Below are 14990 nucleotides of genomic sequence, written 5' to 3' on the forward strand. Positions count from 1 at the left end.
TTATAGCAACATAATGAAGTTCCAAGCAGAATTTGCTCTGTAGCGACTGCCTTCTGTGAAGGGGGATAGGGGCTGATAAGCAAATGCCCTCATTCACTTCAATCTGTTTGACCCCTATCTGCTCCCATAATAGCAAGAGAACACTTTTAATACAATTCTAAATACCAAGGCACTAAAAGCCCCTGCTGTAACTTCAATGATCTGAATCAAATCCAAGAACAGATAATTTTAGTTGGAGTTGAGTGAACAAACCATTAAATGTCAGTTCGACTTCTGTGTTTCCTTCTATCCACGTAGATATGCTGTTGTTTATGTAGCCAAAATGGCCCCTATACTCATACATGGGAAGTTTCAATAGGCTTACATCAGACATGTCAAATACAAGGCCCGGGGGCCGGATGCGGCTTGCGAAGTGGTTTCATGTGGCCCGCGAAGCCATCCTGGAAACAGTGAGGAACGGCCCCCTCTGCCTTGGCCCTGGCCCAGGCCAGCCGGGAGCCAATGTACAATTTTGTGGTGGCCATCTATGCTGAAACGCAGTCAGTCTTAGCTCCATAACCCACCCACCCCGCATGGCCTGAGAGGAACAGTGAGGCTCCTCCAGTGGACCATGCCTTGGCACTTGCCCTGGTCCCATCCCCTTCTGCCAGAGGCCCTCAGATTTATCCCACTCCTGCCCAGGCCCCCACAGGCACTCTTGACGTGAACGATGTAGAGCTGGCCACACCCACTCCATCCACACCCACCCAGTAGGCCGCACCCATCCTGGCCACACCCACCTGGCCCCCTGAAGGCAACCGCAATGCTGATGCGGCCCTCAATGAAATTGAGTTTGATACCCCTGGCTTAGATGAAACCCAAAGTTACAACTTGGAGCTGGACACAAGTCATAACATGATTCAGCCACATGACGGAACTGATTTTACAACTTTTGTGGTTGTCTTTAAGTGAATACAGCAGTCAAAAAGTGAATGTTGTGGTCATTATGGGTGCGGTTTTGCAAAAAAGTGAAAATAAGTACAGTTCTGTGATTGCAGATGCTATAAATGGTCTTGTTGCTATGCATCCAAAGTTTGGTCATATGACGGCGGAGGGGGGCACAACCCAGAACTGACTAAGTCATAAGTCCCATTTTTGGGAGGTTGGTTGTAACTTTGAATAGTTGCTAAGCAACCGGTTGTAAGTTTACCTATATTATGTGTTCCTAAGTTTGATCACGTTTAATAAAGAAAATATGTTATGTAGAACTTCTGTGACCTAATAGCAGCAAGGTAAACTTCTCTTTGTTCCTCTTGCACAAACATCAGCAGGAATGAAATCTTAGTACACATTGGTAGGTTTTATCTCTACTTTTTTTTAAAAAAAGATGCACACCCTTATGCATGAAGCTGGTGGCCCCATAACATTGTTAGAAAAAATGTCAGAATTTTAACTTGAATAAAAATGGCCAGGATCATAAAAAATTGGACGCATATGTAGCAACTTTGGTGGCCAGGTATTAGGTGGGTATCAGAAATTTTATGCAGGTGAGTAACTAGGGTGGAATAACCAAACTGGAGCTGTTTATCTCTTCTCTTTGCTCAGAGCATTATGAATGCTAGAGATCATTCACCACCAGGCCTAGTTGTAGCCCAACAGACTAGATTAGAGACCTGTCTAAATCAAGGTAGGACTTCAGGATTGTTGTTCTGAAATGATTCATAAAGTAAGTAAGGGACAGGATGAAAGTAGACATGGGGTGATATATCTGGAAGGCGCAACAGGTAGTCCTCAATTTATCACGAGAATTGGGACCAGAATTTTCATCTCTAAGCAAGATTAAGCGAGTCACGCCTGACTATACAACTTTCTTTTGCCGTAGTTGTTAAGCGAATCATACAGTTGTTAAGCAAATCCAGTTTTCCCCATTGACTTTGCTTGTCAGAAGCTGCTGGAAAGGTCACAAATGACAATCACGTGACCTTGGGATGCAGCACAGGTCATAAATACATGTCAGTGGCCAAACACCCAAATTTTGATCATGTGACTGAGGATATTGTGACAGTTGTAAGCATGAGGACTCTTGTCCTCATGCTTACAAGTCACTCTTGTCAGTGACACTGTTAACTTTGAATGGTTGGTAAATGAATGGCTGTAAGTCAAAGTCTACCTTTAGATTGCAAAAGACTATGTAATATATGCGGCAAGTAGGCTAACCTCAAGGCAGCTTGCCAGCTACATGTAACAAACTTGCGATGAACCACGACTGCTACAAACCCTCATCTCTCAGAAAATTTCCATATATATTTGCTTGCAAGCTTTATGAGGACTAGGTTCAAATGAGAAAAACCAATCCTCCCACCTTACTTGGTTTGTCAGATAGATGTTTTGGAGCACAAAAAATGAGTTGTTAAAATATATCACAAAAGAAACATAATGTGCTTTTTTTCCTGTCATCTTTTATGCAAGGAAAACTGAGAATCCTAAAATATAAACAATTTACTTAGGTGATGTTGAATGCCTCCAAGAAAAATCGTCATAAACAAGTCTCTCTCTCTCTCTCTCTCTCTCTCTCTCTCTCTCTCTCTCTCTCACACACACACACACACACACACACGGAGAGAGGGAGGGAGGGAGGGAGGGAAGAGAGAGATATTTTATTCTTAATATATACAGGAGTTAGATTTCCATCTGTCACACGCAGCCAGATGCTATTTGGGAAAGCAAAGTACTAAACAAATAAATAAAAGCCAACACATACATATTATATTTGAGTTTAAAGAAAAGGGGAAAATTGCGTGACAGAAAATTTAGCATAGAAATCGTGCACCCCAGTGTGAAAAATGCAAGATAAAGTTGACTTTACTGAGTATCTGAATTGATATGTGATTTCCTAAAGTCAAAAGGATAGTGTGAATAAAAAAAAGAGGAAAATTTGCTTGGGAGAATTGTTCAGGATGAAAGTTAATTTTTTGTTACTTCTGGCAATCCTTTATGTGGACTTTCTGCTGACATCAGGATTTAAAGGATGGTGTTTTATGAATTAGTTTACAGATAAGAGATGGGATATGGGGTAAAGGGATAAATGTTTGTAACCTTAGAGGAGATGAAGAGTCACTAAATTTGTTTATATTTGTGATGAAGATTGATGTCATGTCTTTATTTTTCTCTTTAGTATATTTTTAATTTTCTTTCTTTTTCTGAGGTTTTTATTCCTTTCTATTCTCTTTTCTTTAATTTTGTATTAAATTTTAGTATTATAATGAAAATTTAGTATTATAATGAAAATATTATAATGAAAATTATAAATAAAAATTATAGATATAAACAGGATGAAAGACATAATTTGTGACAGGAAAAGGAATTAAAAATACTTTAGAGCTTGAAGAGAAAGTCATCTAAAATCTGAAATTACCGTAGCTGTTTGAAGCCTACACATTGATCTTCTGCAGCGCACTACAGTAAATCTTCTATGCCAACTCTTGGCTACCAACTTCATCACCCTATTCCTATTGAATGGCACAAAATTAGTTTCTTCTTCCTTCCCCCTCTGTTCCAGTGAATCTTATATTTGAATTATGCCAGCTGGACGTGGGATAGAATTACAACCAAATTCCTTATGCTGGCATGAGTCCAGGTCATGACAGTCTTAGGCTGGTATAACTTTAGAATATTATGCCAGTGTTTAGGGGGAAGGGATGAAAAAGAATAGGAGCTAGTATGAGCAGAACTGAGAAGTAGCCCTTTAGTTGAAATCTTGTGTTTTGGGGAGGTTGCTTCCTCTAAACATTTGAACAGAATATTTATTAGGTTTGCATCTTCCCAGTATTTAGGAAGGTAGTGAAAATTCATCTTTCACCAAGTCTTTAATTGTTAACTATATAAATGGTTGGTTTTGTTAAACATATAAATGACTATTTTTTATTTTGGTTTAATTATATTCTATAATCTACTGTTTTATCAATGTACATTCTTAAATAGAAGGGTGAGCTAAAATTCAATGCTATACCTTCAATTGTTTGTTTGCTTTTTAAATTCAGGAATCTGCAGTCTCTGGGTGGCTCTAAGGCCACACATGTTGTTTCTGGATATTTAAATGGGAATAGGCCATACTTATGTATATCCAGACTGAAATTTCCTGGTTTTTTTTCCTGAGCTTGGGGAAGGAATTACACTCTATAATAGGAGTCATCTTTCAAGATATATCACTACAGCCACATAAAGGGAGACATTATTTTACAGGAATACTATTCAATTAAGGCTGCCAAGAGTCAATGGCTGATGAATCATTTTCTCTCTCTCTCTTCTTTAAGATTCATAGCTCCTTGTACAGTTCAAGAGTATCTCACTAAGGACTGAGGATACAACTACCACTTTTTTGCCTGTCCATTTCTATCATTTGATGATCATAGCAACATATTAGACAACCCATGACCCAGTGGGAGTGAGTTCCGACTTCCTGCTGGCTTCCCCATTAACTTTGTGGGAAGTCAGGGAGGAAATGTCTGAAATCACAAACATGTGACTGCAATTGACTGCAGTGATGCTGCAGTGGCCACAACACTGCGAATGCAACCTTGAAATTTCAATTACATGGAAATAATGAGTCCGGGATTTTGTATGCATCCTTTAAGTTATCAGATTTGAAACACACTGATTCAAAAATGCTTGTGCTGTGGTGAACCGTTTGGGCTAACTGAAGGTTACAAATAGACAGACAAGAGAGTTTTGCTAATATACAAATAGGCCCAAAGACCTACTGACAAATTATGAGGATAGAAATTGTTCTAGATCCCACTACTTTAATCTTTTCCAGTGGCAAAACTTACTTGCCTGAATGAACTCTTTTCTGTTGATTCTAAGAAAATCTTACTAAAATCATCATTTATTTCCCTTTGCTTGGACAAATAAAGAATAGGAAACTGAGTGAAAACATAGCTTCCAATTACTTTTAATTCTATATCTACTAGATCCACACAGATTATATATGCTTCCCAATTCCATTATCACATCACAAATGATGCTTCCATTTTCACTGAATAAAAATTATTTACAAGGGCACCCAACAAGTATATGTCATGTAGGCTTTTTATCAAGATTCATGTAAAAAAAGTTATTGAAATCTTGAGTAAAGGTAATTCTTATTTAGCGACCACAATTGGGACCAGCAACTCCATTGCTAAGTGCCAGGTCATTAAGCAAATCATCACATGATTGTGACGGACTTATAACCTCTCTTCCACTGGATTGTTAAGCTAATCATCATCATTAAGTAAGATATCATATGACCATGAGTTCTGATTTTACTGCCACCTTTTCCATTCATTCTGCTTTTTATAAGGCAGTTGCAAAGCACACACATAGCGATCAAACAATCATGAGATGCTTCTACAATATTAAATGCCTGCCAGTTATGTGAATATAGGGTCACAGTGCAAGTCATAAATGAGAGCACTGGCCATAAAGTTACTTTTTCAGTGCCATTATAACTTTAACTAGTTGCTAAACAACAAACTCAAAGCATGGTCTTTGTAATATGATTGAAAATAAAATATGGTTATGTCAGGCCATTTAATGACTCAATTAATGGACTCAATTACAGTTGTAAGTCAAGGACTACCCATAATGACCTAGTAAAAAACCATAATAAACATAGCCTTGACCTGGATACAACAGCAAGTCTTCTGCAATTCCAAGATATGAGACTAATATCTTAGAGCAGGGATGTCAAACTTATCATGTCATGTGACGTGTGGCAACATGTCTCAACTTTTTCCCCTTGCCGAAGCTGGGGTGGGCGCGGCTTCTGTATCACACATCAGGCCAGCAATTTGACACCCCCGTCTTAGAGCAACCAAGTATTGGTTAACTAGAGTTCCTATTTGCCACAACTAATATAGCCAAAGGTACTCAGGAGTGCAACATGTGAAAGTCTATGTGGTCTCTACCCATGCTTCAATGTAACTCATCCAAGATATGCTAACAAGGTCTTAGTCAAACAACATTAAGTCAGGCAATCTTCCAACCTACCTAGTGTAAGATTTAGTTTGTTTAATCACATGAAACCCATTATTAATCTCAGGCACTGGTTCAGAATCTCTCCTCCTCATCTCCCCACTCTTGATATTTAGAAGGGAAGAGAAACTCTCATGTGTATCATATTAATGATATCTAGAACCACCAAGATAAAAGTGATCATTTAGGTCACTGAGTCCAATCCCTGCTGGGCGCAGGAATCCAAAATAAAGTATAGCCTTATATGTGGCTATCTAGGCTCAGCCTAACATATTTAGCAAAAAGAGGCAATTGCTTCCACTATCCAGTTGCTTTTACTTTTAGGAAGTGTTTTCTAACATTCAATCTGCCTTCCTGTAACTTGAGGTCATTATTTTGTTGTTTCACCCTGGAATAGTGGAGAACAGGCTGTGATCTTACATATGACATCCTTTCATCTGTCTGAAGAGTGATATATCCCTTCTCTATTTTTTCAGGACTATTTCCAGTTCCTTCCATTTCTTTTCATAGAATCTACATCCTAGTCTCTATGTGATCCTTGTCAGAACCTTTCTCAATTTTTGTAAAATTTTCTTAACATGTAGTGGTCAGAACAGGACACAATACCAGATATAAATCTAGCCAATGCAGAATAAAGTGGAACTATTTTTCCCAGGACTTGGAAACTGTACAGTATTTTTATTTACACAGTTGAACATGCCATTTATCTTTTTTGTAGCCATATCCCATTGCTGGCTGATATTTAATTTGTACTCAATTACTATTCCACAAGGGCTAATTATCTTCTTTTTGTTTTCTAAATGAACACCTTTGCATTTATCTGTTAAATGTGTTATTTCCAACTCATTTTTTAACTTACCAATATTTTATTGTCTTCTATTTATTAATTGTTCCAATTATGTATTATATGTAAAGCTGATAAACGTTCTCTCTCCTTCTATTTCCATTACAAGATATTAAGGTAATTCTCGACTATGACAATTGGGAATTTCCATTGCTCAGCAAGGCAGTTGTTAAGTGGCATCCAATTCTACGACCTTTTTGCCACAATTGTTAAATGAATCACATAGTGAATAAACAAATCTAGCTCCCCTCATTGATTTTGCTTGTTGGAAGCCCCACGAGGAGGTGGCAAATGGCTATTACCTAACCCTGCACCCATTATAAATACACCAGTTGCAAACACTCGGATTTTGATTTTTTTTAATTTTATTTAATTAGTTAATTTTTATTCATGAGGAATGTGTAATGTAAGTTCAAGTCAGGCTGTAAGTCACTTTTTTCACTCCACTGTAACTTCAAAATGTCATTAAATGAGTAATTGTTAAGTCAAGAGCTATCTATTAGATTTATATACAAGATTTATTAAACACTTCAATCCTGAAGGACAATAAGTGGTATACAAGATAATATAATGACAATATAGCATAATGGTGATATTTAAACAATAGATAATAAATCTTTGTAGCATTTCACTTAGGATAGGTATCCTTTATACAATCTCCTATAGCAGGTTTCGGTGCATGTACTTGTATGTGTGAGCATACACATTCAGAATCTATGTTTGTGTTAAATAACAAATGGATAAGGTTGAAATTGTACAGTATCTCAAAGGTCAAGGGCCATTTAATCATCTTTTCTTTTTTCCATTCTTCCTCCTCTTCCCTCAATTCCAACTCTGCAAAAATAATAACCAAGATTTTTTTTTCATTGTAATACGCGCATAAGCTTTCTGTGACACCATTATGTAGAATAGATGTCTTACCTTATTCTGCATTAATTTTCTTTTTCAAGAAATAATATTCAGTTAATAGGAATTTGAAGAGAAAAGCAGCACTGAATGGTAGAGAATTTGAATAAAAGCAATAAAAATATATCTCCCTTTTTAGTCCATCTAGTCCAGGATCCCTGATTGTAGCATAGCTCAAGTCTAACATAAAAGGAGAATAATTAGTGACTACAAACAGTAGGCGGGCTTAATTCAGAAGCAGTGAGTCAGCTACTATCAGCATTAATAGGAAGTAACTAGAATGCACCAGCTGCCAAGTTCAGTTGACTGGAGACTCTCATACGTGGAAAAGAGCAAGAACTCCAGCAACCTGTTGTTATATTAGTTCTGCCAGGCTTGAAAACTCTCCTACATATCAGGGGCGGCAGCATTAAGAAACCAGGGTAGGGACATATAACCTAGCATGTCATGGTATCAAAGGCTGCAATCTCACCAGAAGCCATGGAGCTGACAGACTTGGCAAAGCTCTGGGAAAAGCCAGCTGCAACTGAAAATGGGCACGTGCCAGGCTGCAAATCCAATCCAGGCACTGAACATCGTGATCCCATTCTTTTATTATTCTCATTCCCCAGTGGATAAAGCCAAGTTTCTCAAGCACAAAGCAAAGACCAGCAGCTGCCTGGAGAGCCACTGTGTGGGCTTCCCTGGCACTTTCTGGCTAGGAGAATTTTTTACACAAGCTTTGGTAGCCCCTATGATTTCAACTCTTGACTTGACAGAAAGGCAGATTTCATATGCATCAAGCAGTACAGGGTGAAAGGCTCCTGGTCAGAACTCCAACAAGGCACACCCTTTCTTTGGTATGTTCCCTTCCACCCCCTCCCTCCAAGCGCCAACCAGCATCCTGTGACACACACACCCACATGCTCCGTGCCCATGTGACGTAATTCCAGAGGGATGCTCTTTGCTTTCTCCTCCGAAGATTGTTGATCCTATCCACCCTATCATAGCCTGCGGTGCTACTTAGGTGCTCTTTAGGCAACCAACAGACCTGCACTCAGAAAATGACTACAAGTAGTCCTCAACTTATGATTGGTCACTGTTGAAAAATATGGCTGTTTGCAGCAACTGTTGAAAAATATGGCTGTTTGCAGCACTCTCTGGTCACTTGCCCTGTTTTTACCAGAAACAAGTATTTATTTCTGGTTTCAAGTAAAAACTGTCCCGTAGCAAACAGTGGACTTGGTTAACAACCACTACATTCACTTTATGACTGCCTTGTTCACTTAATGACCACTGCAAAAAAGGTCATAAAATCAGGTCCGATCACATAATGACTGGCTTTAGGACTGTCACAAGTTATGATTATAACTGTGGGGCTCAATTATGGTTGTAACTTGAGAACTATCTATATTAGCACATCCTAGCAGTCCATTCTTTTCTGAATCGGCAAATGCTGCTAACTTATCACTCCTTGTTTCCTCCATTACTGTTCAGCAACATCTAGAATCTTGTTTCTCAATCTTGGCAACTTCAAGATCCTATCCAATAAGGATCCAATCTCTCCAGGGATCCAATCCAATAGGACAACACTTATGTTCTTATGCAATTTAGAGGCCATCAAATTTCATTAAACTCTTGTGGTTTACAATATTAAAAGCAATGAACAATCAAATTTAAGCAAAACCTCAAATGTGTATAAATTATAAATTTTATATTGGACGGTCCTGGGGGAGCAGTCAGGTTTTCAAAGATTTCAATCTTCAGGATGGGAGCTATGAGGAGTGGGAGCTGTTCCAGAGGGCAGATCCACAACAGAGAACAAATGGATCTAGAGTGAAGGGATCTGGTGTATATTGACTCTGCCTGATTGTACAAATGAGTAGAAATAGGTAACTTAGCTCCAAAAAGAATAGGTATATGTGTTAAATTATTACATTAGTAGGTTTGTCAAACTCTGAAGGTCTTTATGCTTTAGCAATAAGGCAAAGGCAATGCCCACCATTATATATTTTATTTTGCCAACAGTGGTGATGGAGCCAGCAGGAGTTCAATAACATGGCCACTATTTTCTTCATCCTCCAAAATTAGCCACACGACTGACTAGGCAGCCAGGAAGAAGGGGAAATGCCAGCTATTTTAGAAAAGGGAGAAAAGAAAAAGGAGCTAAACTCAAAAACAGAAACTATTCTTTTATCATACTCATGAGAGTAATTATGCCTCAGAATTGGACAGACATCTGAGAGTATCACTTTCTTAAAAGAAACAGAAGGATTAATAATTATAGCTGATTTCATGCAGAATGTGGTTGCATGCACGCACCTGCAGATTTTGGTACTCTATCAGAGATCTTTTTTGGGAGGAGGGGGAGAGCAGTGGCAGTACAAAAACTTGTTTGTGTTGTATAGAAAGTTCTTAACTTACAACCATAATTGAGCCCCAAATTTCTGTTCCTATGCTAAGTGAGACATTTGTCAAGTGAGTTTTGCTCCGTTTTACCATTTTTCTTGCAACAGTTGTTAAATGAAACACTGCTGTTATTAATAACATAGTTGTTAAGTATATCTGACTTCCCCATTGATTTTGCTTGTCAGAAGGTTATAAAAGGTGATCACAGGACCCTGGGACACTGCAATCATCATAAATATGAACAGGTTGTCAAGTGTCAAATTTGTATCATATGAACATGGGGATGCTGAAACGGTCATAAGTATGAAAATCGTCACTTCTTTCAGTTTCGTTGTAACTGCAAATGGTCACTATGAACTGTTGTTAAGTCGGGGACTATCTGTACAGCATCTTTTTAAACAGTATGCGGCCAGCTAATTTTCATTAGCTGGCTGAAAAAATGACCAAAACCTCTTTTAACAGTCTTTGGGGTTATCAAGCAATGATTGTCTCTATCATAATTTTTAAATCTCCAATGAGCTGGGACTTTAACTTCTGAAATTCCCTTGGCCAATACTTCCCTGTTGTATTAGTTCCAGGGATTGTACATTATCTATGGCAGTGTTTCTCAGCCTCAGTAACTTTAGACTGTATGGACGTCAACTCTCAGAATTTCCCAGCCAGTGTACACCTTAAAGTTGCTGAGACTGAGAAATGCTAAGAAATGCTAGGCTTCGTGCTACAATAGGAATTCAAAAGATTTGCAGATTGACTTTCACTGCATTCTTGCTTTAACAATATCATAGCTATATAACACCCTGTAAGAAACTGATGAGATATTCAAGAAAATACAAATAAAAAAACAAAGAAATGCTCTAATCTAGTACTTCTCAAACACGGGTAAATTCCCCAAATTAAGTAAAAGTGGGTTTTCTTTCAGTAACAACATACAGGCCCATTACCCAATCACAACGGGAGAAGTGTTTTACCTACATTGGGTAAAAAGGACTTTCTGAAAAACGATTTGGCCATTATGAAGCAAAAAGTTCAGGAAACACTCCTCTAACCCATTTTGGAACAGTTATTCCTAATTTGTGCTCTTCAGATATTTTGACTATAATTTCCATTACTTATGTTGACTGGTACCCATGGAAGTTGCAGTCATAAGCATGCAGAGGAAGGGGAACAAGTATTGTACAAGCAGAAACAGTTGAACAAGGGATGGCAGCAGAATACAAAACTGGTCTAATAATTTTAACACATGTGCCCCAGTCCCATCCACCCCTCCACCAGAGACCCCAGATCCCCCCCAGCCTGCTTGGGCCCCCACAGATGGCCCCGATCCAAGTGATGTCGAGCTGGCCATGCCCACCCCAGCCACACACACTCACAATAAAACTGATGAGCTGAATGAGCAAAAGGGGTCTTGGGAAAACTCCTCCCATTCACAGTTAAAAGAATTCTTCACTGAATATGTCCTATCCTACCCTATGAAGTAAAAGAATCTATGAATTCAAAATAAGTGGAACTTGTGCAAAATTCTGCAATCAGACTCCAGCACCCTCCATTCCACACCCAACTACTGTGGTTTTCTGTTCTTCCCCACCTCCCAAGAGTGAGTACTGTATGACTCTGGAGCATGCTCAGTCCCGATGGAGGAGGAGACCCCCATCCCCTCCCCCCTGAGATGTTGTTTTCGAAGAAGTGCTATAGTTGGCAATATTTGTGGTTGCCCCACAAATTGATAACTTTCTGTTATGCAGAAATGCTGCCTTTCTTCTGACTACTTGAGCCAGAGTGAGCAGAAAGATCATAGATAGAGCAGGTTTTATTGGCAGTTCTCTGGGTAAGTTGCAAAAGGTCAATAAGGATTTTAATTCCTCATATTATTTAACAATAGCGAGAGATAAAAGATTAACACAGAGTTAAAATAAACATGCTAGGTAATAACCAATCCTAGACTTTTGTATGAAAGGATTGAGTTGAAATGACTGACTACATGTCAGCCAGTCCCATAGGGTGTAATAATAAATTGCCTATAATTTATGTAGTGGAAGGATCAAATCATGAAGTGCCGTCATGAATTACATATTTATAATTACTGACCAGTCTAAAATATTCAATTATATCACCAGTCTAAAATTTCTCCTGGTAAAATCTGTTTTTTTATGACAGATAGAAAAAGAAATAAAGAGGTGTTTTATTTAGATAAAATATTTAAATCATGTTTTGAAAGACCATTCCACAATACCTAAAATATGATAGTAGCCTATTTTAGGTTCATCATTTGGATAAGCCCCAGAGCTGAAATAAAATCTTCTAGGCCCAAGTCCAAGACCTCATTTGTAGAACAGCAACTGTCAAACTATTTACTAACCTAAATCTCTTAATTGCAATATGAAGAAGAAAATCCACATCTGACTGATCAACTACGTTTGGGATCAGAAAATAATCCCCCCTCCTGTTTTCTGGAAAACAGTTAAGATTGGCTAATGACCAACTGAGACTTCTTTATCCAGAGCTATTTCTGATACTAACACATTTCTATGCCACACTTGCCTTTCATACTAAAGTACAATATGGAGACTACAAGTAGAGGCGGTGAGGGTTAGGAGTTGAAAGTTTATGACCCTGCGAGCAGGTACATGTAGTTGGTCATATGTCAGGCTTCTTCCAGATCTGAACCTTTGATTTTTGAAGATAATATCCACATTGAGTATTTCTGCTTTCTACAGGAAGGTGGGAAGTGGGAAATGATTATGGTTATACAAAAAAGATATCCAGTTCCCACTACAGATAGTCCTTGATTTACAACAGTTTGTTTAGTGACCATTCAAAGTTACAACAGCATTGAAAAAAGTGAGTTATGACCATTTTTCACATTTATGACCGTTGCAGCATCCCCCACGGTCACGTTATCAAAATTCAGATGCTTGACAATTGACTCATACTTACAACAGTTGCAGTGTCCTGGGGTGCTGTGATCTCCATTTATGACCTCCTGACAAGCAAAGTCAATGGGGAAGCCAAATTCATTTAACAACCATGTTACTAACTTAACAACTGCAGCAAGTAAAGTCGTAAAATAGGGGAAAACTCACTTAACAAATGTTTCACCTAGCAACAGAAATGTTGGGCTCAATTGTGGTTCTAAGTTAGAGACTACCTGCATATGAATGACTCTATGGAACTCCCTTCTACCAGATTGTTAATAAGGCCTCTGCCAAAGGGAATAGAATAGAATAGAATAGAATAGAATAGAATAGAATAGAATAGAATAGAATAGAATAGAATAGAATAGAATGGGATCTTGGAGGTTTTCTAGTCCAGCCCCCTGCTCAAGTGACTGTCTAGTCTCTTCTTAAAAATCTCCAGTGATGGAGCGCCCACAATTTCTGGAGGCAAGCTGTTCCACTGGTTAATTGTCCTCACTGTCAGGAAGTTTCTCCTTAATTCCAGGTTACTTCTCTCTTTGATCAGTTTCCAACCATTGTTTCTTGTCCTGCCCTCTGGTGCTTTGGTGAATAATGTGACCCCCTATTCTTGGTGGCAGCTCCTCAAATACTACTAGTTAAGTAGTATAAAAAAATAGTGACCAAGTTCTAAAGGGTTGGAATTTCTTACAATTTTACTTGTAAAAAAAAAGAATTATCTTCTTTAAAGGCCTCTGTTAAAATCTAATGACACAGAGACAATACCCTGGTCAAAATCATTTAACTGCAACAAGAAGGAATTTTATTACTCATTACAGAATTCTAATTTAATTTTTCCATGGGGCTGAGGATCACTGATAGGATCTTTAACAACAAGGGTTAGGAACGAAGAGATAGTGAGTTTCGTATAATAGTTAAAAGTACCAGGCTAGGAACCAGAGACGATGAGTTCTACTGCTATCTTAGGCATAAAGCAACTAGGTGGCTTTGGCCAGTCACTTTCTCTCAGCCCTACAAAGAAGACAATGGCAAACCATTTCTGAAATCTTCCCAAGAAAACTGCAAAGACTGGTCCAGGCAGCCACCAGGAGTCAAGACTAACTTGAAGGCATCAAAAAATAAGATAAAAATAGAAGCATTAGTATTAGGACATTTTACTCCGTCAGCCACCATTTTTGGAACAGAAAAATCCTGGCATCTTCTCTACTGTGCTACCTTGTGGAGATCCCTTGAGTGGTATTCTATCTTCCCAATAAACCTGATCAGGCAATATAACAGTACAATTACCCGTATTTTTCGCTCTATAAGACGCACCTGACCATAAGACGTACATACGAGGAAAACATAAAAAAAAATATTCTAAAGCAAATGGTGTACTAAAAGCCCAAATTGTCCTTTCCAGAGCATATGAAAAGAACCAGGGAAAGGGAAATCGCGTCTGCCTCTTTGACCAACGGGAGAAGTGGTAGGAAAAGCGCGGCGTTTCGGCTTGGGCACACAGCCTTGCCTGCAGGCGCTGCCAAGGACACACAAGCAGCTCTGCACAATTGCCCGGGGAGGGGGGCAGGCTCTGGCGGAGAGCCTGGCGGAGAGCCAAGCACCTCCGGGGCCTCAGAAGCCGCGCCTCGGATCCGCGCGCCTCGGAGCCGCCCGCCAACCTGGAGCCCTCCAACCTCATTCCGGCACCTCTTGCCCTCTCCCAGCCGCCCCTCCGGGACCTGCCCGCCCCTCGAGCCTCCTAAGCGCCATCGCAGCGGTGGGGTCGCGGGAGCCCCTTTCCACGCCGTGCAGCCTTTCACCGCCAAACCCTTCCCCGATTCGCCGCACACGAGAGGGGCGCGGCCGGAGCGCCAGCTCCCGCTCGGAAGGCACCGCTTCTCCCCTCCCTGCCGGCTGGCTTCCGACGCTGGCCTCCGCTTCTGAGACCCGGAGCCCGGCAAGACGGG

General features: G+C 39.5%; 1 protein-coding gene across 2 annotated transcripts in view; it reads right to left on the bottom strand.

Moving 5' to 3' along the window:
* Window positions 1-14990, bottom strand: part of IGF2BP1 (insulin like growth factor 2 mRNA binding protein 1) — a 61517-nt gene that overhangs the window by 36442 nt on the left and 10085 nt on the right. The gene's annotated exons all lie outside the window — the stretch shown is intronic.

This window comes from Protobothrops mucrosquamatus, unplaced genomic scaffold, assembly GCF_001527695.2.
Source record: "Protobothrops mucrosquamatus isolate PMUCROS unplaced genomic scaffold, P.Mucros_1.0 scaffold10, whole genome shotgun sequence".
In the NCBI taxonomy this organism is placed as follows: Eukaryota; Metazoa; Chordata; class Lepidosauria; order Squamata; family Viperidae; genus Protobothrops; species Protobothrops mucrosquamatus.